The sequence below is a fragment of the Neomonachus schauinslandi genome, chromosome 4 (genome assembly GCF_002201575.2).
Source record: "Neomonachus schauinslandi chromosome 4, ASM220157v2, whole genome shotgun sequence".
NCBI classification, from domain to species: domain Eukaryota; kingdom Metazoa; phylum Chordata; class Mammalia; order Carnivora; family Phocidae; genus Neomonachus; species Neomonachus schauinslandi.
In genome coordinates, this window is record NC_058406.1 from 117,501,924 (window position 1) to 117,522,055 (window position 20,132).

At 38.1% G+C, this 20,132-nt stretch overlaps 1 pseudogene across 1 annotated transcript; it reads right to left on the minus strand.

Annotated features, from left to right (window-relative positions):
* Nucleotides 1-18,448: 18,448 nt before the first annotated feature.
* On the minus strand, nt 18,449-19,900 carry LOC110579055 (annotated as a pseudogene). The gene has a single exon (XR_002480222.1). The product of XR_002480222.1 is annotated as an elongation factor 1-alpha 1-like (transcript).
* Between the last annotated feature and the right edge of the window lie 232 nt (nt 19,901-20,132).

Here is a 20,132-nt window from a genome sequence, read left to right on the forward strand (position 1 = left end):
TCTGCTCTCTTCCTTTTTCAAGCACTAATGAGCATCCTAACTCCAACCTGTGAAACCAAAATTTAAGGATGCCACTTGTAAGAGTTTTCATTATATTTTATTCTGCTTACATTTTATATTCATAAAATCTTTATCTCTAAGATTCACTACTGAAATACATTGGTGGAAATCCATTTCACTACTATATGATAATATAATTTCATTATATAACATTCCATATACATTATACATTAAAAAAATAAAGAACCTGCTACTTTAAAGAATTACTAAGCCAAGGATGATGCGTTCATCTTTACAATAAGAGGCAAGTATTTTATAAGAAAAAAGACCTTCATTTGGAAATATTTGCATAAGGTTATATTTAAAAGCAACTGGGAGATTTTGTGCTGGATTATGAATTGGATAATTTCTAATTTTTTTAAAAGTTTGACCATTTAAAGTTTATAAGCAAATTAAAGAAGTGTAGATTGACAGGTTGGCTAAGGTCAATAGTTTCCTATGCAAACGGCCTCTTAGACTCATATCGTTGCCAGTTCAAAATGAAACTGTCCTTGCTGGCATATTCCATGATTATGCAATAAGCATTAGTATTTTCTTATGCCGTTCAAATTCTGCAATTAATACTAGCTTACTAATAATACAAAAAAATGACAGGGGGGGCGCCTGGGTGGCTCAGTTGGTTAAGTGACTGCCTTCGGCTCAGGTCATGATCCTGGAGTCCCGGGATGGAGTCCCGCATCGGGCTCCCTGCTCGGCAGGGAGTCTGCTTCTCCCTCTGACCCTCCTCCCTCTCATGCTCTCTGTCTCTCATTCTCTCTGTCTCAAATAAATAAATAAAATCTTTAAAAAAAAAAATGACAGGGGAAGTAGCCACGGTCCCTAAACATATACATTCCATTTCTTAAAGGATCAGGAGCAGCTTTGCCAAGTTGAACACGGTGTTGATTAAGCATAATCCCTCTGAAAGGCCACAGAAATGTGATGCAAACTTCTAGGGTTTGCAAACTTTTGGAATTCCTGTAGATTAAACACGAAGAACCACCTTGGTCCCAGCATGATAAGGTCAACCTGGTGCTTGAAGGATTCATGAGAATTTCTTCTGTTTATTCAACTAGTTGCAATAGTGTCAGTCTTAGTGTCAATCTTAGGCTGCCAAGGGTCCATCTGCTAAGCAAAATCTGAATGCAAAATTATTTCTTACTATGTCCCATGATAACTACTATACGGCAGGACTTTCTTCCAGTTCTCAAGCTCCTGCTTGGATTTTTCTTCTTCACTTTGAGAATCTTCTCTCTTTTTGTTATTGCTGACCCTCTCTGGTTTGCAGTATACTACAGCAGCATATTTAGCTCTCAGAACTCAAATAAGAATAATAAAGATTTGCTCCTTTCTTTCTTTAAATGGGTTTCAATGTTTGATTGATGGCAGGTAGGGTTACTGGCTGATAACACTTTCAGGATTTTATCATTAAATAGGCGTGATTATAAAATACCTACTGCCGTAGGCTAAATAATGTCCCCCATCCAAAGATGTCCACATCCTAATATGCACAACCTTGTGAGTATCTTACCTTACATGGCAAAGGAGAATTTGCCGGTATGATTAAGAATCATGAGATCAGAGATTATCCTGGATTACCCAATGGACCCAAAATAATCACAAGGGTCTTTATAAGAGGGAGGCAAGAGGGTTACAGGCAGGCAGAGAAGGAAATGTAATGATGGAAAAAGAGATTTGAAGATGTTATGCTATTCGTTTCGAGATGGCTCCCTCCATGAGCCAAGGAGTGCAGGCAGTTTCTAGAAGCTGAAAAAGCTAGGAAACAAGTTCTGCCCTAAAGCCTCCAGAAGGAACCAGCCCTGCCCAGACCTTGACTTTAGTCCAGTGAGACTTAAGTCTTTGCTTCAGACTTCTAGGACTCTAAAATAAATTTGTGTTAAGCCACTAAGTTAGTGACAATTTGCTACAACAATGAGAAACTCCTAACTTACTGAATACTTGGCTTTCCTGCCAGTGAGTTGTCTCTAGCTAAAGAGTTAAACTTTGGGTTTTGGGCTGTTTTGCATATTTTTTATTTATAAGAGACATTCCAATGTATTTCCAGATCAAGTGATTATCTCTTTAAAAGGTACAGTGTATAACTTTAAATGGTTTGATTGATCCTCAAATAACTCATAAAGGCACCCAGCAAGGAGTGTAAAGATGGAAATGGACCCTCTTTAAAGACTATTGTCTGACTTCAACAAGAAGAGAAACAAAGGCTCCCTCCAGCATCATGTGGTATGGCTGGGCCTAAAAGTGTGAAAACTGTTTTCTTTTCCACAGAAATGCTCCTGTCACATTGGTAAACACATTCTGGATTATCTAGGTATTTACTGGAAGCTCACAAATCACCTCTTGGGGAGAGTGCTATAAAGCAAACAGCAAAAAACCTCTGAAGTTAAGTTTTAGTAGTATACAGAAACAAAATAATCAGCCTCATATTCAACACATTGTATAATGACAAATACATAGTATTTAAAAATATTTGTGGGATCCATTACTACATTAGCACATTAATACTAATAAGGTTTCCAGTTACTTTTTCTTACTATTTTGTTCTTCTTGTTAGAAACTCTCATTATCTCTCAGATATCCCTAAAACCAGCCTCTGAAGGTTCCTCCAGCCCTGGAGATAATGTGATCACAGTTCCTCATCTCCAGGATGTCATAATTTACCAGGAACACAGACAAATCAATTTTTAAGCCTACAAAGAAATCACCAATGAACAAAAAGGTTTAAAATTAGAGAAATGTAGATTTAAAGCAATGAGAATGAACTTGGCCTTAAGAAGCACATCCTATGAGGGAAGTTATGGAGGCTGTTAGCAGAGGATGTACTAAGCTGGGGCACTTGGAAAGGCAGGAGAGGGCATTCGTTACGGGCACAGAGAATGAACAGAGGCACAGTGAGCACAATAAGTTCAAGGAAGTAAAATGTTAGTTCTAACATAGCTTAAATGGGACATGAGAATCCTAAGACCCAAGATGGGAGTTATAGCAGAAGTCAGATCCAGAAGGGCTTGGTAGGACATGCCATGGAGCATAGGTTTTAACCTATTTCCCCAGAAAGGATGAATCTTTAGAAGAGAAATCAAATGAATGTATTTGAAATAAATAGGTTACATTGCTGGCAATGTGGAAAATAGATCGGAGGGAAGAAAACAATTATGAGTGTGGGTGCTATTAGGAGGTGGAGGTATTCCACTCTGTTTACCAAAGTTTTATTCAGGGCAACTTTCTGGCAGGGGGGGGGGGGGGGGGGGGGGGGGGGAGAAGGAGGCTGCTGATCCAGGCACTACACAGTTATTCTCTGCCAAGTCCAGAGCCTTCATCCCCAGTTTTTATAGCACAAAGGGCATTGTGGTGAGGTCAAAGGCTAGTTATCAAAAGTGGCGCCATTTGTGGACCAGAAGGTCTCTACTAGTTAGCTAAAATGGGGCCTGCTGTGTGCAACTTTAGGGAGGATCAGAGCAAGCCTTCTCGCATCTGGTCATGACATACATTAACCTCCACAGGATGAACATGTAGCATGAACAAGACTAAAGGCCAAAGATGGAGTTGGTGTTGCCAGCGCTCTGACGGGTGCTTAGAAAAAGACCATTGCTACAGTCAAGATGAAATAAGATGGAACTAATATCTGCCCTAGGAGCTCATCAGATCCACTCAGGGCATTAAAGGATGAGGTGCAATCAATATACTAGATAGGCAAAATCTACAGGATTAGGTTATTGATTCCTTATGAAGATTGAGAGGGAAGAAGAAATTAGGGAAGACCTCCAGAATTCCTAGGTGAACAACTGGAAAGATTGTATTATCCACCAAGCAAAGAAGTGGAAAGGCATATTTGGGATGGGGGTGTTATTTCTGCTTTGGGCTTGTTGCCAGTGCGGTGGTTGTGAGACAAACAATTACAGATGTCCAGAGCACTGTGGGGCATGGGAATCTAGGACACAAGTGAAAAACCTTGAGGAAAAATAGACTTAAGACTCATCAGCCTATATACAGGTCACATTTAAAGTGTGGAACTAAATGAAATCACCCAGAGAAGAGCACACAGGGCCATTTTAAAGAGTAAATTTGAAATAGTTACTGTGAGAAATTAGAAATGGGGATGTTTAGCAACTACTAAAAAGACTATTCCTTTGGCAAGGTTTTGTTCTTTACCCAACTTGTATGTTTCTTGCTTAAAAATAAGCCATCACCCTCAGATGATGCTAAATAAACTTGGTTGATTCAACTACTGATCATTTCACTAGGTGGAAACTTATTTAGACTACCCATTAATTGTGGTGAGTTTTACATCTTTTAATCTATTGATTTGGCTACAATGTTTCCTGGTTGTTAAGTCTTTATTCCATTGATGGTATTTTTAACCCCATAAAATCATTTTCATATTTGGAGTTTCTCTAATTTCCCCATATTTGTCTTGTCTTCTGCACTTCTTAATGCAAACTTCTACTGAAGTAAGGTGCTAAGATTTATATAAATATATAAATATCATATATATATGATATATAGCATAGCTAGAATTTTATATATTTCGTTAATAAATTCTAGATTTTTATTTTTCAGTGTCATCTTTATACCAACCTTTTCCCACACTTAGTGATAGAGGTGTGGGGCCATAAACTCTATTACGTTTTAGTGATTATAAAGGTTTGCCTTAAATAAAGTCCCATATTTTGGTCACGATCAATACATGTATTTGTTCCCAAGGAAGAGGAAACACTTACTCTGATTATATTTGAAAGAGAATATATTATGGTTAATATTTCCTCTTTAATTATACTTTTGATTATGTTATCTTTGATTTGTTTTACAATTGGAACAACTGGGTTAATTAAGGTAATTAAGATGAACCCTAGAAAGAAGAGAATCTAAACAAGGTAGTGGATATATCATCTGATTCCAACTGGTAAAAATGTCTCTTTATTAATTCTGTAACAAAACATGTTTCTATGAACAAGGAAATTGTGCTTTACATGGCAAGGAAGATTTTCATTCATTTTTGTTGATGTCATCTAGTGGCCACATGGCCTAATTTCTAAGTTGCTTTAGCTAACTTTGTTATGCTAAATAGCTGGAGCAATTATAAATTAAATAATCAGGAGACTGCCTGTGCTCACAGAAAGCCCACTTTCTGACTTCCATTGGGAAGGTCTAAATTTGTGAACTAGAAGTCAAAAACATAATTCCTATGAACCACTCTTTAAAGTTTAACATCCAGATTTCTATGAAAAGACCATGATTTTAAAAAGACAAAAGGAAGTCAAAGTATAGTTCTATACTCATTCCTGATTCTAAAGGGAACCTCCTTGAAAATTTTCAAAACCTATTTTTCATTACCTTGCATTATCTCAAGTCATTCTTAGAGCTCTAAGAAATAATAACAACAACAAAACTAAATGCATTGGCTAGTTTCTGACATGAAACTATGAACTATTTATGAAATTTATTTAACGAGATAATTTGGTGTTTATACAATTTTCCTCTAATATATAATTATAAATATTTAATATTTGTCATAAAAATGATGATCCAACATGATTCACAGACCTCTCTTCTCTAAGGAACTGTAAGAATGGGACTGTGAAAACTCTAGCAATGAGGGAAAGTAGATGGTAAAGCAAGCAGTCCTGAGCAAGAATAAAGAATTACCATTATTACTACATGCTGCTATATGCATATGACACATGTCTGCTTGTTATATATTCATTGATTCAATAAAAATTTATGGAGCATCTATTCAGAACTCTACCAAAGATGTGAGCTAGAGAGGCAAACAAATGAATATGATGCACTAGGTGCAATAACAACAGTATATTTAACATGATACGAAATAACTATTTCTCTTGAAGACTTGAGCAAAGCACGTGAGAAAAGGTGATCTTTGGCTAGATGTTGATGAATGAGCGGGACTTCATCCTGCATTTCCTAGGTGCTCCAGGCAGAAGGTGAAGAGGCATCAGTCTAGACCCAAAGGTCTAAATCTAACTCTGCTTCAGAAAAACTCAAGAAGTTTTTACAAACTTCAATTCCAAGCACTTTCCCGGAAAATTCTGATTCAGTCGATCTAGGGTGAGATCCAAGAATCTTTTTTTTTTTTCAAAGCTCCCCAGGTGATATTATGTGAAGTTTATGTGCTGCTGGTATAATGAACTGAGAAGGAAGTTAAGTGGCTGAAAAAAATGCTGTGAAGATGTGCTGGGCCTAGTTTGTTAAGACCTTTTCTCCAAAAGATACCCTAAAGCAGTTTTTCTCAACATTAATCCCAGTAAAGGCAAATTCTGGTTCAGTAGATGAGACCTAAGAGTCTGCATTTCTAACAAGTTCCCAACTTATAGCGATGCTGCTGGTCTCTGTATCTATCATACTTTGTGATTTAATCTGATGAATTGACAAGTAAAAAGGCACAAATAAAAATTAAGAATTTAAGAGTAAAAAGGTAGAGGGAACTTTCTTCTGATTTCCAAGCTGATTGGTTGGTGCTAGTGAATGTTGAGAACTTTTTATATTGTCTCTTTTGGGGATATCTTAGTCAGGAGGGTAACAGGTTGCTTTTATTAACTCCACAAATTAAATGTCTAATTAAATAGAGAAGTAATATAGTGCAGTGGTAAAAAACATAGATTTTGAACCCAGACTGGCCAAGTTCATATGGTACCTCTGTATTTCACCAGCTATTGATAGTGTAGGTCAAAAAAATGTAACCTCTTTGCATAGTTCCTTACCTTTAAAACAGAGCTAAGAAGAGTACTAACCTCTCTGCAATAAGGGCAAATTACTGAGTTAACGTATGGAAAGCACATAGAACAGGGCCCAGCATGAGTCAAGTGACACAGCAACATCTGACACTTTCTTTAGTATTTTTGTTTGTTTTCACAGATACCAATATGAGGTCATATTAAAAAGTGAAAACAGAGGCACCTGGTGGCTCAGTCAGTTAAGCGCCTGCCTGCTGGTCATGATCCCAGGGTCCTGGAATCGAGCCCCACATCGGGCTCCCTGCTCAGTGGGGAGCTTGCTTCTCCTTCTCCCTCTGCCCCTCCCCCCTGCTTGTGCTTTCACATGCTCTCTCTTTCTCTCTCTCTCAAATAAATAAACAAATAAAATCTTTGTTAAAAAAGTGAAAACAGATTTTTTCAACTTGCTGTTTTTGTCACTACCCTTCCGGCTTTCTGGCAAACCTGGCTTCCAACCTTGTTCCTTTCCCTCGCAGCATGATGAACATGCCTTCCTTTTATTCTTCATCTATCTGTCTAGAGCCACCATATTTTTGAAAATTATACCTCTGCAAGTTTACTGTTCCTTCTCCCCTTTTCAGATTACCTTGTCCTCTGTAAATCAGTGCAACTCTGCCACTCTCAATATTTGGTTAGAACTGCTCTTATCAAGATCAACGAGCATTTCCTCTTGGCAAATCTATTTTTTTTTTACATTGTTAATCACATCCTTCTCAAAATTCTACAACCATTTTAAAGTCCTAGAAATGAGAATTTCTAATACAAATTATAATCCCAAGTGCTATGAAAATTCTGAACAGAGCCTCTGTCATCTAGGGTTCCATGGGTAACCCAAACTGGGGGGCAAGTATCCAGAATGGCAAAGAGAAGGCAGATAGGTGTTTCAGATATATCAGACAGCATTAACAACATGCACTTGTAGGATGGATCAGATGACTACGAAATGAAGTAAAGAAACCAAACTGAGAGAAGATGAAAGGCTTTCGAGATTGGGAAATGAGGAGAGAAGACTGACAGTACCACAAGGCATGGCAACTCCACACTACATCAACTTGGCAAGACTGGAACTATGTTTTGCAGAATCTCCGTCTTTTAGAGTTTCAGGTCAGAGCTGACCAAAAGAGAGATTTACATGAATTGGGGAAATTACACAAGAGTCAGTAGCCACTACTCTCTGACAATCCTTAAGGTTGGAGATGGTAAGAGACTGAGAGGTTTTAGCGAATCCTTACTTTTCCTCCACTATGCAACCCGTTCTTCTCTTTACCTGTCAGCTCTGCTAACCAATAGTCATGTGAAACCCACCACACGATGCAGAGGCACAGCCTTCTGGAGACTTCTCTAGCAGTCCCGCCCATGGCCCCAATCTAGCAGGGACGCATCTGACTTCAGGAGGGCTCCTGAGGGCCTTCCTCCATGCTCCAACTCATCTTTTGGACTTCCACTCCCTCAGCTTCTTCCGCTAATATTTAGATCTTATTCCTAACATGAATGCCTTATCTTGTAATCCACACAATGGTTCTGCTTCCCTGACTGACACTGCCTGACACCAGATTTCAGAATTAAGCCTTCCTTTCTTGTGAAACAAGTGAACATTAAAGGTTCTCAGGCAGGAGGTGACATGGTAAACGTGGTCTTCAGGAAGATGACTATAACGGTGGTCTTCATCCCGATTTGGCCTTGGATTGTGAGTGTTAGCAACTGAAAATAAGACTAGAACCAGAGGGGCTATCATAGTAATTCAAGCAGGAGATGTTTGGATCCCCAGAATGGAGACAGAAATAAAGGAATAATCATCAACTCTTCAAAGTCATTGACACTGGTTTTCCTCTGAGAGTCTTCACGGCGCAATATAGTCCCGGCATGTGATGGAAACATATCAAAGGTTTACAGAACTTGAGAACGAACGATACATCCATAAAAGATGAGTTGTACCTTTCCTTCATTAATATAAATTAAAATAAAGGAAATAACTCCCCAATTTCCATCGAAACGTAAATTCCAAAAGGCCATGAAAGTTGGGGATTCGCCTTTCCACTGCTCTATTCTCAATGCTTAAAAAGGTGCTTGGCACACATTAACATCTGAATGTATATTTATTGAATGAATAAATTAATGATTGATGTCAGTGGACATCACAAACCCTTATATAAACAGGTAAAATTGTATGTTCATTGGATTGAACTCTTTGTTTCAAAACAAAGTTTCCCCAATCACAGGTTACAGAGTGCTATACAACCACATAAACATCTCTAAATACTTACTCCACCAATTAACCTTAACTCAGAATTTCAGAGTGCAGGATCCTATAGAAAAGGATTTGATGGAAAAGTCTGTGTTTTTGGTCTACAAAGGAAAGTATACATAAAATATATTTCTGTCACAGGATTCTTCATTGTTGTTGCTTTTTTTCTCTAAGCAAGAGATGATATTGAGAGGTTTTTTCCCACCATTGAGGAAAATCATTTTTTGGCTATAAATATTAATGGGTTTAGTAATAAATTACACACTTGAATGGCATTTTATTACTTAAAACTAAAATATTAAAAACCTTATTTGAAATGCACAGAGAAATCATGTAATTTAAATCACCTTAGACTTGGAAATGGACTCCAAACCACTGCTTAGAAAGAAGTATAATTCTTAAAATATGTATTTTGGTAACGGGCCAACATATTCCAAAGACTCGTCTAAAAAGAAAGTGGATAGGTCCTCCAGTCCAGTATATCTTTCCTCAGATAAGCAAACTATTTTTATTTGCTTTCTCAGGCCATTCTTTAAAATTAACATAAGCTCTGAAGTTAGAATTGATAAAGACTAATTTTTCTAACTATTAAAGTAAGATTTTCTTCTCTCCGGAAATGAATTTACTAACAGTGTTATAAGCCAAGAGCATAATCTTCTCAAAAATAAATTGTACAGATCAGCCACAAGAAATACATACTCTCCAAATACGCCTTGAAATCATATTTCTTTGCTTTAAAAATTTGGAATTAATAATTTAAGCACTGATATTAATTTATTTCTTGACTGTATAATAGATGAATTCATCAGATTAATTCTATCTGATCATTTTAGAGAGAGAAATAATAACTTTATTCAGGAATCAATCATTATCATTATAACTTCAATCAGTATTTATCAGCACCAGAGCCTAAGATACGGTCTTTGCCCTAAATTGTTTGGTCTAAAGATCCTTAATTCTAATTAGTTACAAAAATACCTACTAACCATGTGATTTGCTTCAAGATGCTGAGGGTAGCAGTAAGTGGCTTACTTTTGTATGTAAAGTGAAATAGGTTTTAAATTTAGGTTTTAAATCTTCCTCAGTTCAATAATCAGGGTTGTTTTCATGTTACTTCCCCATTCAGAACTTTCAGTGACGACCCCCCCCCCCCATTGCACAAAAAGCAGCCCTGGCTTCCTTGGCTCATTGGTCAAGGACCTCTCTACTCGACCCCCAGTCTTCTCTTTCTGCCTACTTCTCATTCTTCTTGAGCTGTCCCCCTATATACTAGTCACATCAGACCTTTCACTGTTCCTGAAGATGCCTGCACTCCACACCTCCGAGGTATGTCTGTGCAATATGAAGGGGACACCTGGGAGATTATTCTTCTCTCTCACAACTAACTTCTCCCATTGAAGACTACAGATAACCTGCCCTCAGTTGTAAAAAAGGTTCACACCTCTCCCTTACCCGCCCACTCACTTACGGTTTGTACCTCTTTGTTCCCTTATATTAGAGTCTCTTCTCTATCCATCTGCCTTGCCTGCCAGGCTGTGAGGCTGGGATGAAGAGGGATCTTGTCTTATTCATATCGATATTTATCATCCAAATAGATCAATGTCCCACTAATAGTCATCAGTTGAGCTAAACTGAATAGAATTGAACCCAGCTGAATGGAAACTGACAACCAAGGCGGCAGTGGAGATGGGAAGATGATGACCAGGTTCTCCAACGCAGCCACAGATCAATCGGCAGTTACCTTTCTGGGCCCAGCTGAGATCTGAGATCTCTGTTGGTCACTGTGGGGAGTACATAGGGAGTAAAACACCTTCAAGAATCCTCCTAAGAATACCTTAAGTGATCTTATTGAACGAAGGGGAAGAAAGCAAAATTTGACAGGGGGTTGATATCCAGCATCATTTAATCTTCAAAACACATTCAAAGGGGGTGTGACATTTACAAATAGAAACCTAAGGCCCAAAACACACAGTGAGTGAGTGGCCAGGTAAGGGTGCAAACTCCCATTTCTCAGGTCCCGGGGTGATGCTCTCTCAACTACATGAAATTGCCTTCAGTCTCATACAAGTCTTGCTATCCACACTTTTTAAAAATGCCACTCCTATTTTTATAATTTAAAGGAAGTACATATTAGCTGCAGAACTGACTCATAAACCCAGAGATAAATAACATTTTTTTGTTTGCAGGGTTTTTTTTTTGTCTGGGAATAAATAAACAACATACATATATATTTTTTTCTAATATTAGACCACTCTGTATATGTTCCATGGTATAATAATTTTCACTTAATAACTCAACCCTTTCCATAGTATTCCAACACATGTGATTCCATATTATTGCTACAACATCTTCTTTGTGCTATTATATTCCAATTATGTATCCACCATAATTAGTGCTATCAGTTTTACATTGGTAGATTTGAGGTTGTTTTCCACCTTTTACTATTATAAAGAAAATTTTGATAAGGACCCTTGTGCTTACATATTTTTGTGTATCTCTGATTTGGTGCTTAAATTTCAACTCTATGGAAAAAGGAAAGGAGAGACACAGATAAGCTGTAGGTGATTTCACACTTCTGGAAAGTAATGGACTCCTGAAAGACTTTAGTGCAAAGCTAATACAGCATTTCTCAACCTCAAGCACCATTATCATTTTGGAGCAGATAACTCTTTGGGGAGGATTTCCTGTGTGCTCTAAGATGTTACCAGCATCACTGGCCTTTATCCATAGATACCAGTAGCAGTCTCCATCCATGCATTCATGACTGTCAGAAATGTCTCTAGACATTGCCAAATGTCTTGAGAGTGGAAGGGTGACTCATTAACACCACTCTTGCAGTGAAAGCCATTGATCTAATGAAATAGACTCAGTGCCGTTATATCCATCAACATTTAGACAGACCCGATTTTGGAAGAGGAATAAAAAAACATGGACACAGACATATATTTCATTTTCCCAAACTGGTGGAAATCCATAAAAGAGTGCAATAAATATTTTGCATTATAGAAAGCTATCAAAATACGCAGCTTCAAGGAAATGCAAGGAGCATTCCAGAACACCCAAACTATATCCAAACATGTATAGAAAATAAGTACGAGTTTTGCCAAGAACGACACAGCTGAATATATAAAAGACAGTCTTTTAATAGCTTGCACTATAAGACACTTCACAGTAACCAGTTGAAAAATGAAGATAAAACCTTGAATAGAGACAGATTGATATGTAAAGAAAAAGAAGGAGTAGAGGTTAATGAATTATTTCTAAATCAATATAATGTAATAAAATTCTCTCTTCTGTGAAAATGTGAAATTTGCATTTATGCCCAGTGAAATATAGATGAACAGTGATTGTGCTTATTACACCTGTCACAGAGAAAAAAAATCAGGGCACGTTATCTACTAGTTACATTTCTTCAAAACTGATTAACCTTAAAACACTTTTTCCCTTCACTGATCTCACAGAGTTTACTGCATATAGCATGTCTTGATTAAAATTGCCCACATCTTAATTTAAGTTTCCCCTTGCTCCAACTCATAGATCTACGATCATTTCTTTAAATTAACTCTTTAGGGCGCCTGGGTGGCTCAGTTGGTTAAGCGACTGCCTTCGGCTCAGGTCATGATCCTGGAGCCCCAGGATCGAGTCCCACATCGGGCTCCCTGCTCGGCAGGGAGTCTGCTTCTCCCTCTGACCCTCCTCCCTCTCATGCTCTCTGTCTCTCATTCTCTCTCTCTCAAATAAATAAATAAAAATCTTAAAAAAAAAACCTTTAAATTAACTCTTTAACTAATGGGAATAATGCAATTTCTTAGTCATAATAGACTTAAAAACTCAAATAGGAAGTCCCCAAAGGAAACTTTCAAGAAAACTCAACAAAAGATATAAAACCAGTGTTTTTGCCCATTTGTATCTGGGTAGGATAGAAATTTGTTATGGGTAAGAGAAAAGTCTTTACAAAGACTCAGAGACGAATTTTGCTGGTGTTCAAACGTGCTATGAGCTTTTGAGTTTGAGACTATTCCTTCCTGCTTTCTCTAACTTAGGCATTTGTGAAGTTCCATTAGTTGACACACAATCTTTGCGGGGATATTTTTGTTGTGAACTGAGTGTGGGGCTATGTTTTTGTCATTTGCCTCTTAGCCATTCATTGTGTTTCCCTAACAGTTGGTCTGATCTCAGCATTGAGAAAACTGCAAACACCTAATTATCCATTTGTCAGCTCACAGCTTAGGAAGAAAATCGACAGCTCTTGTCTTTTCATTTGGGTCAGACCTACTACTGTTGCAGCCAGACCAGCACAACTGAAATATTTGGGAATTCTTTTTCATGACAAATACACAAGTATGAAGACTAGAAACATGGGACCAAAGGAAGTATTTCAAGTGCCACACAGTGAGACCAGGGAATCTCTCAATCAGATTAGTTCACTAAAATAGTAATATTTAAGCACACCATTTCTTTGGGAATGGGACCTTCTGATTATTAAGTCTGAAATGTATTTGTCTCAATTGGCATTTTTGAAAAATTCTCCATCAAAGCTATTCGGCACAGCTTGGTAATAATCTTGAGCTATGAAACCAGTACTTATGCTTTCAATTCATAACCTCTTGGACCTGCACTTTATAATATTTTTAAAGGGTAAATTTATTTTCTGTTTGTGTACACATAAAATATAATATAAAAATAAAACTGTCCTGTGTCATGTTAAGTGATAATGGTTGGCTCATTATTTAACTCATGTATACTCCCTAATACCTTGAACCGCACACATAATCATTATAACTCTCCACCTTACACTTACATAAACTCAGCCCTGACTCTAGTCCTGGTATATGGTATGTGCTTCAGAGAAGGAAAAAAAATTAGTATATTGAAACAGAAGTGAAATTGCAAATATTCTACATAGATGAACAAACAGTAATTTGTCCTTGTTATGTTTGTCAGATGTTACATAACGGATTAAACATAGTACACATATACTTTTGTTAGAAGAAAATTACTTCTGCAAAGTTTCTTTTAATACATAGTAAAAAGAACGCTCACTAGGATCACACACACACACACAAACACACACACAAAACAGGGCTTCAAACTATAGTAAATGCTTCCCTCTTTAAAGCACACTGAAATATAACTGATTTCATAAAATATTTTAGAAGTATATTTAATTAATTTTAAACATAAAGATGTATGAGGGGAATTCACATTATAAAGTGATAAATGTTTGTGTCTGGTATAGGAGAAATTATATTAGAAATAAGTAAGAATAAGCAGAAATCTACTTGTTTTTGGAACCTGCTGAGATTCAGTTCCTCTACCTCAGATCCAAGAAAAGTGTGAAACAGAATAAATGTCCTATTTTCTTTCTCGTGCCTGGAGATTACTTTAGTTAAATAGGTGACTTCATCATTTTCTTGCACATTTTGTAATTCTAGGACAATTGCCAATGACACGTTTTTCTCAACTATTCTAAGGCATCAATTCAAACCTTGTTTACACAAAAATTTCCAGGAAAAATATTTCGCTGAAATACAGTACCTCTCTCACTTTCTGGTCAGTGCTACCCATCAAAAGGTATTAAGGTTTTTTTTCCTGTGGCAATTAATACAAAATTACCAACATCCATCATTTTTAATGCAAGTCATATTCATACCCATCAGGGAAATATGTGAGAGACAAATACCCAGATTGCTTAAGGTTGGTCTCAAGGTCAATCTCAACAATCCACCAGAAACATTTACAGGCAGCTGAAATTGCTTATAATTTGTCAGTCATCTTTTAAAGCACTCTTCAGTAGATAAGTTGTATCTCTGTGATTTGAAATAACCAACACAACTTTTGACTCAAAGAGACAGCCTTGGACTAGGTTAAATCAAAGAGAATATATTTGTAGTAAAGCAAGAAGATCAGTGGTAGACATCTCCCCCAGTGCTCTTTCCACTAGAGGGATTGATATACCTCTTTGATTCAATACAAGATTACCTAGCAATATAACTTGCACTTATTTTTTTTTTATGGAAGGAATAAACAGTGTGAAGTTTGAAAAATATTTCACCACTGAATTTTTTTATGGAAGATGTATCAATCAAACAAATCTAGAAGAAAGTAAATTGCAGGACCTTAGCAAATTTCTAAATTGGATATCCATCCACTTTTACAACAGATTCTGAAGATATCAGTATGTTTCTTACATGACTTGATGATCCCTCAGTCCAGAAACCTTGAATAAAAACCAAAATAAAATAAAAAAAACTGGGAAAAAATATAACCCTCCTATAAGAAAGCAGTAAAACACACTGACAATTTAGCAGCACAGACCTAGAAGAAAAAGAAATGTTCTTGGGGGCAAGGGGGTGCTAAAACAAAGAGTGAACCTATTGATTAATCTCTAAGGAAGTCAATTAAAAGGCAAGGGCAAGTAGTGACATTGTCATTCAATTTTGAAATGACACCAGATTTAAAAAATAAAACACCGCGTACTTTCATGCTTATTTTTTTCCATGAAGAAAAGTTGTATCAGCTCTGGTGAAGCACATCAGATGATTTTAGAAACCACATCCTCATTACTCAGAACCAGATTCCACCTTTCAGTATTTCAGTATTATTAGTTCTGTCCCCAATTTCTTCCTTTGAAACCACTGCATGTGTTCTCAGTGGTCCAGTGACCACTACTGATGCTAATCAGGCCCCTTATTTTCATAACCATAGTGACGTTTAACACGAAGTAGGTCAGGCAAGAGAAGGAAAGTTATAACTGGGGAGTGAGTCAATGTGTGCTAGAAATATTAAACACAGACACACGCACTGACCTTTCCATTTTTAAAAAATGGCCATTAAACTAGAGTTAAAAATGACTGATTTCCCTTTTCTGATTTTTATTTTTTTAAATATTTTATTTATTTGAGAGTGAGCGTGAGAGAGAGATCATGAGCAGGGGGGAGGGGCAGAGGGAGAAGCAGACTCCCCGCTGAGCAGGGAGCCCAATGCGGGACTCAATCCCAGGACCCCGGGATCATGACCCAAGCCAAAGGCAGATGCTTAACAGACTGAACTACCCAGGTGCCCCCCTTTTCTGATTTTTAAATGATACATATTCACTGTTGGTGAACATTTATCCCACTTCGACATTGCTATAGCAGTTCACATCCCTAGAAGTAAACTCTTCTTGCTTATTTTTTGCTTCTATACTTCTTCTCCATGGTACAAGTGACTTATCTGATTTGAGATTGGGAAAAGGCCACAATGCACTTAAACATAATAATCAGAGCAACGTCATTTCATGGAAACAAGGACGCTCCCCATCTCCTTCTCCTGTTTATCTCAAACATAGGATAATCTCTAACTCCTCTTTTATCCATGAGGAAAGCCAAGTGAATAAAAAAGAGCCCTTCAGTAGCTTCTTCCTATGAACAGAGTGTATCTCTTTAATTCACGGTGCAATAATGGATGCTGTCCTCTGTCTAATCTAATTTTACCAATATATCTGTTATCCCCCAAATAATACAATTGTCATTTGTAATCTGCCAAAGTTTCTGAGAGTCAGAAAGTCTGACAGGGCAGAATGAGGTCAGCCCATCTCTGTTCCATGATGTCTGGGGTCTCAACTGGAACTTGAAGAATGTGGCTCTAATCAACAAAAGTCTTGTTCCCCCATGCGTCTTGCAGTTGATGCAGCCTGAGATTTTAGCCAGGCCATTGACTACAGTAGCTACGCATGGCTCTCCATATGACCTGAGCTTGCTTGTAACATGATGCCTGGCTTCCAATGAATGGCAAGTATCCTCAGATAGAGATAATATGACAGAGACAGAGACTGAGAAATACAGAAAGACAGAGACAGAAAAACAGAAAGAGACAGAGAAGAAGAGGGGGCGTTGTATCCTTTTATTGCCTCAGGTCAGAAGACACATAGCATCACTTCCACCATCTCACTGGTCAGGACGGTCACAGGGGAAAGGAACATAGACCCATCCTCCAGTGGGAGGAGAGTCAGCCACGTTATAAGAAGAGCATTTGGGATGGGATCAATGTATTGGGAGGGATATTTTTGAAAAACATAATCTGCCAGTAGCAGAAATAGAATAATATTGTGTGTTTAACCTCAGCTGACTTCTGGAGGAAGGAGGAATTATTAGGCTGTCTTAACCTCCAACTATTTTAAACAATTATTTCAGTTTCTCAAGCCTGAATTAGTTCCAAACAAAGGAATATGCTAGAATATTTGTTTAGAGTAATGTAAGACTCTGCCTTCATAGACCTGATAATTTGTAATGTCTTACGTTTCCACCGTGCTTTGTATTCTCAGAACTAATGCATATTGACTATCTTACTTTATTTCTTAAAGATTGTTACGATTGATTACATCTATTTTGTATATGAGTAAACTGAAATCTGGAAGCATTCAGGGACTTACCCAGGGTCATACGAGTAATAGATAATGAAAACAAGACTCACATTACAGAGAAAACTATTATTTCTTGGTCTGGTGAAGTCCTTTCCTATTTATTTATTTATTTATTTATTTATAATTTTTTATTTAAATTCAATTTAGTTAACACACAGTGTGCTATTAGCTTCAGGGGTAGAATTCAGTGACCCATCAATTGCATATAACACCCAGTGCATATTACATCTTGTGCCCTCCTTAATGCCCATCACCCACTTACCCCATCCTCCTACCTACCTCCCCTCCAGCAACCTTCAGTTTGTTTCCCATAGTTAAGAGTCTCTTATGGTTTGCCTTCCTCTCTGTTTTTACCTTATTTTATTTTTATTATCTCCCACTAGGCTTTAGAGGTTTAATTGATACAGAAAAGCAATTCTATTACATAAAAATACCAGTTCAAATAAAACATCATAATCTCGTGTTTAATATTCCTCAGTGTACCCTCTGCTCCCCACATTGAAGAAAAAGAAAACCAACAGAGATAATTCAGGGTAGAGACTGCCAAAGCAGAGACAGCCAGTAACGAGAGCCAAGCCAGATGCTCAGCACTAAACCTGGGCTTTTCTCTGTCCATGGTTGGAATTGATTATGTGCAAGTCAAAAGTTCATTCGGTGCTTTGTAGACACACCCTAAAGGAGTGATGCAGATATTTTACTGATGTAGATTTTTTTTTTTCCTCATTAAACTTTTGTTTTAATGGGTCTCAAAATTCTGTGACAGATTTTTGGTCAAGTTGTTTCCATTAAAAAGTACTGATTTTAAAAACTAATAACTTAAAACTGCCACACACACACACACAAAAACAAATGGTCCACAAAACATTCTCCTTTCCTTCTGAAGGTTTTACGATGCATTGTTATCATTAACCAGTCTTTTACTGTTAAACTTAAATGGCCAATTGACACAAACAGTTCTGAGACCGTTCTTCCACCACTGATTAAGACTGGGGTGGCAGGTATTGGGGATAATACTCATTTAGCCTTCTGAGCTTTCTGGGCAGACTTGGTGACCTTGCCAGCTCCAGCTGCTTTCTTGTCCACTGCTTTGATGACACCCACAGCAACCGTCTGTCTCATGTCACGAACAGCAAAACGGCCCAGAGGAGGATAGTCAGAGAAGCTCTCAACACACATAGGCTTGCCAGGAACCATATCAACAATGGCAGCATCACCAGATTTCAAGAACTTGGGACCATCTTCCAGCTTTTTTCCAGAACGACGATCTATCTTCTCCTTCAGCTCAGCAAACTTGCAAGCAATGTGAGCTGTGTGACAATCTAGCACAGGGGCATATCCAGCACTGATTTGGCCTGGATGGTTCAGGATAATCACCGGAGCTGTGAAGCCAGCTGCTTCCATTGGTGGGTCATTTTTGCTGTCACCAGCCACATTGCCACGACGAACATCTTTGACAGATACGTTCTTCACATTGAAGCCCACATTGTCCCCAGGAAGAGCCTCACTCAAAGCTTCATGGTGCATTTCAACGGACTTTACTTCAGTTGTAACATTGCCTGGAGCAAAGGTGACCACCATGCCAGGTTTAAGAACACCAGTCTCGACTCAGCCCACAGGGACAGTACCAATACCACCAATTTTGTAGACGTCCTGGAGAGGCAGACGCAAGGGCTTGTCAGTTGGACGAGCTGGTGGCAGAATGCAATCCAGAACTTCAAGCAGTGTGGTTCCACTGGCATTCCCATCTTTACGGGTGACTTTCCATCCCTTGAACCAAGGCATGTTAGCACTTGGCTCCAGCATGTTGTCACCGTTCCAACCAGAAATTGGCACAAATGCTACTGTGTCGGGGTTATAGCCAATTTTCTTAATGTAGGTACTGACTTCCTTAACGATTTCCTCGTATCTCTTCTGGCTGTAGGGTGGCTCAGTGGAATCCATCTTGTTAACACCAACAATTAGTTGTTTTACACCCAGGGTGTAAGCCAGAAGGGCATGCTCACGGGTCTGCCCATTCTTGGAGATACCGGCTTCAAATTCACCGACACCAGCAGCAACAATCAGGACAGCACAGTCAGCCTGAGATGTGCCTGTAATCATGTTTTTGATAAAGTCTCTGTGTCCTGGGGCATCAATGATGGTCACATAATACTTGCTGGTCTCGAATTTCCACAGGGAGATATCAATGGTGATACCACGTTCACGTTCAGCTTTCAGTTTATCCAAGACCCAGGCATACTTGAAGGAGCCCTTTCCCATCTCAGCAGCCTCCTTCTCAAATTTTTCGATAGTTCTTTTGTCGATCCCACCACATTTGTAGATCAGATGACCAGTAGTGGTAGACTTGCCCGAATCTACATGTCCAATGACGACGATGTTGATGTGAGTCTTTTCCTTTCCCATTTTGGTTTAGGTTGAGCGGTGGTTTTCATGACACCTGCGTTCTGGCGGCAAACCCGTTGCGAAAAAAATACTGATGTAGATTTTAAGAATGCCTGAAGCCTACACCTAGGCAAAAAAATAAAGGTTCAACATGGCTATGTAAAGAAAAAGTCATCTCATCTTCGTCTGGAGTTTGTATTAGTCTTCTAGGACTGCCATAACAAAATAACACAGACTTAGGAGCTTAAACAACAGATTTATTGTCTTGCAGTTTCAGAGGCTGAAAGTCCAAGATCAAAGTGTTGGCAAGTTTGGT